The sequence below is a fragment of the Papilio polytes genome, unplaced genomic scaffold, assembly GCF_000836215.1.
Source record: "Papilio polytes unplaced genomic scaffold, Ppol_1.0 DF824225.1, whole genome shotgun sequence".
In the NCBI taxonomy this organism is placed as follows: Eukaryota; Metazoa; Arthropoda; class Insecta; order Lepidoptera; family Papilionidae; genus Papilio; species Papilio polytes.
The window spans coordinates 1,234,256-1,238,532 of NW_013524979.1; positions in this window are offsets into that span (position 1 = coordinate 1,234,256).

The window sequence follows — 4,277 nt, forward strand, 5'->3', positions numbered from 1 at the left end:
TTAGTAAGATTAGTAAGATTAGTAAGATTAGATATTGAAAACAAAACTAACAAAAGATTACTTAAATGTTTTAATTTTGACTCTTCATCAAATATTGTTTATAAGGTTATAATAATTTGTTCTTGTAGTTATGTTTTCTTTACGTTCAACTATCTATACATATAATAAAATTGGAGTGTCTGTTTGTAACATCAAAAGAAAAATTCTAGATTCGGGAAGATGATATATTTGCGCTGTAAATTACTAAAATCGCATTTAAACGTTTATTTTGTCTGTCTGTCTTTCCGTCAGCCGTGTTTGTTTCGAGTGTATTATAGACTACCTTTTTATCTCAATATTGCGTGGACGTAGTCGCAGGCAACAGCTAGTAAATATAGTCATGAAACATGTTTAATTTTCAAGTAAACAACATTTTATTAATTTATTTTGTTTTTTTTTTAGTTTTACTAACCAACATTTTAAAAAAATATTTATGCAATCGAAACATCAAGCGTGAAATCTAAAATAAGTCCCTTAAACGCTTTGAAGTCTGCAGAAAATATTACTAAGTCAGCTATATAAAATAAACAGCCAACGTTAATTTTCTAATTTGATCACCGCCCGCTCATTTATTTTACTTCAGAAAATACTGAATTTGCTCAACACATGAGTGTAATTACGAATTAGTGCCCAGCTTTCCATGCTTCACTATATGTCATTAAAAATTCAACCAAGTGTGACCGGTCACGACATTATACAATAATGCACAATTTTATTCTAATTTATTCCGATTGAAACCCTCATTGGGTGTAATTAACTTTATTAAGTTCTCTTTTTCTAACAAAGCATTCTTTATTTAACATTAACTGTTGCCCGCGACTTCACCCGCGTAAAACATATAGCCTTTGTTACTGATAACAGCTTTCTAATGGTGAAAGAATTATTGAAATCGGTCTAGTAGTTATTAAGTTATTTTAATACACACAAAAAACAAATCTTTCCTCTTTTTATTAGTATTACATCACTGACCACTATAAATGGATAGGTTATAGGACATTGTAATTTGTACTTATTTGATTTTCGCCATCTTGTCGCTGACGGTCATAGTCGGTGGCGGTACTGATAATTGGAAGTAATTGTAGAGATAGGATTTACTTAAGCGTAACAAGTGCGTTTATTTCAGTTATAAGATATCCAAGCACAAATATATCCATATATAAAGACCATTGCATTAGAAAAATAAACATTTTCATTGCTGTAAAAGCCTTTTTTTAAAAAAAAAAAACGAGCATGAGAGAGATGGTGATAATATCGTAATACAAATGTTACTACAATAGAAATTAACCGGTAATTGCGAATAAATGTAAAAGAATTGTGGATTAAAGTGTATTGCATAACACAATCCATTTACACTCTAGGTTTGGGGTTCCGTGGGTTCGGACAGACTAATTAAAAATTTTCGCTTGCGTCGTAAAAACATAAAATTAGGAAGTAGAATAATTCAAAGGTTTTATTTTATGTCAAATCTGCGGAAACAAAAATGGTTAATCTAATAACTTTACAAACGGAACAATGAAAGTGTACCTTTATTTTTGCACATAATTAGACCATAGATTAAATCATTTTGGTCATACATAAAACACAATTTTTTTGTTTCCTACAAAGAACTTGTTGTTTTTTGTATTTTACTTTTAATTGGTATAAGTGTAATTTTAATTGTAAATTTCTTATTTTTCAATAAAATTATTTCTATTTCTATTTTTATTTCCTACATGTAGTTAATGTTTCAGACTCTACCACAAAATACAATTTATCTTTGGATTAAAAAATACTGTTCAGATTATCACTTTATCGTATAAATATCTACGAGTAATTGGAGTTCAATTTTCAAGCAAAGTTTAACAAATAAATATTTTTCATATAAAGCTAACACCGTTCTTTGTTGAACCAATTTGATTAAGGTAGTATTTTTTTCAGAAAACGCAAGCCACCTGATCCCCTCAAATCTATTGGAAATCCATGCTCGTAACGATTTATCGGGGTTGCATCGTGCCCGCGATGTTTTTAATGGCCCATTGTATCTTCTATTATAAACAGCGAAATGCCTTTTTCTACGAAAATTGAAATATTCCATTACTAAAGATAATTAAGTCTTAACAAATATCTTGTATACGTGACATTTCTTGATTTATCTTAAGACGAAGTTAACGAGCTTTGTTTTTACCGGCTTAATAAATAATCTTTAGCTAAAATACTGGTAAAACACGAACATGTAGAGATGAGATTATGTGTAGTAAGCCTAATTCTAGTCTAGTAATATGTCATTTCAGAACCTACCAGATGTTTGATTAAAAAACCTCTAGTTTTTATTTAGTGTGCAATGAACTTAAAAGTACGAGAGTCACTTGTAACTTTTTAAGCTTCTTGTGTAGTCATAGCACTAAGTGTCGTTCAACGTATACAAAAAATTCCTTGTCCATACCATAAAACAAACTTAGTCCTTTTATACAAATTAATTAGCTAGCAGAGTAATGCCAACCATCTATCTATCTATACTATTATAATAAAGCGTAAACACACACTTCTTTGTTGTCTAAGATGTCAGCAATTACAGCATATTTTTGAATAATTCTTTCTTTAATAAAAAGCCCTACACTTACGTCACGCTTTAGGCTACATATTTTCACACCATTAAACTAAGCGAGGTAAATATTTTAGATAAAAACCCTAATGTGGGAAAGAGACCATAAATTGCTGCCAACATCAAGGAAACATGATTGCCAAGGTTTGTCATGTCATGTCATTTTGACATTTGCTATTGATAATTTGCCAAATGTAAACAATGAAATAAAATTTTCATAATTTTATGCGGATGAAGCCGCACGGGGACAGTTAGTTGGATAATAAAAATCAATTAGCCGCGTACCACTGAATTACCTTTTTGTACAGATAAAATTAAAAGTCGTGCGAAATGTAATTCAAACGAGAGACACCGAACTTCCTCTTTAGAGCTCTCTCCTTTAACTAAACTGTCGCACAACTGTTTAGTCGCGCTTTGATTCCTATGAGCTTAGAGGTGCGCACACTACTCGATTTTTAGTTGTGCAACTAAACAGTTGACTGCGAAACAATCGACAATCGCATAACCGTTGTGCGATTGCAATTTATATGCTTCTTTCTTCTATATGCTGACCGGTTGACTGAAGTATTTTTATTCTTTACTAGCTGTTCCCGTGCGACTTCATCCGCATTATAAAAACATTATTTTATTGTTTACATATGTTAAATTATCAATTGCAAATGTCAAAATTGCACGACGATGACAAACCATGGCAACCTTGCTTCCTTGATGTTGGCTGCAACTTATGGTCGCTTTCCCACATCAGGGTTTTTATTTAAAATATTTACCCCCTAAGTGAAATAGCGTGAAAATATATAACCTAAAGCGTGACGTAAGTATAAGGCTTTTTATAAGAAGTAGAATTATTAAAAAATATGCTGTAATTGCTGACATCTTAGGCAACAAAGAAGTGTGTGTTTACGCTTTATTATAATAGTATAGATATACTTTCCGTTATATTAAAAACGTAGTTTACAAAATTGTTTATGACTTTAAACATTCATTGCAATAAATGTATGAAACAAACCACACAGTAATTTGACTGACATCGGTACAAGCTTTATGAATAAGTTAACTTCACTCCTGTTTGTTTCGTTTGGAATTGACGCAACTAGGTTAAATGCAAAGACATTCAAAAATATATAGACGAGGCAATTAACAATTTTTATTTAACCTGTATTTTCTCTTAAAGGTACTATATTATTTGTCAAGTTTTGTACGCTTCCACATTTATTTAAATACATACTAATATTATAAATGTGATAGTTTAAAATTGATGTTTGTTAGAGTTTGTAGCTTAAACTGCAGAACGATTTTAGATGAAATTTGTCACAGCTATAGGACATTGTCTGGATGAACACATAGGTCACTTCATTTTGTTTTTTTTTATTCCACGCGAACGGAGATAGCGTTAGTTATGATCATGTGAAAATTGACTTAAATGAAATGTCAACCATGCCTCCTCTATATATCATTTTAATCTCTTTGTTGAATAGTAAGAACGTAACACATACAAATGTTTTTATTTATGTGTTTCGACCTATAAAAGTTGAGGAAACACCTTTGGAATAGAAAGTAGGTTAATTAAAACTTTATTTACGGTAAAAACAATAATGCAGATGAGATATTTGCTTTAAAAGATTGCATGTAGATACAGTAAAGAACAGTCTATAAAGAG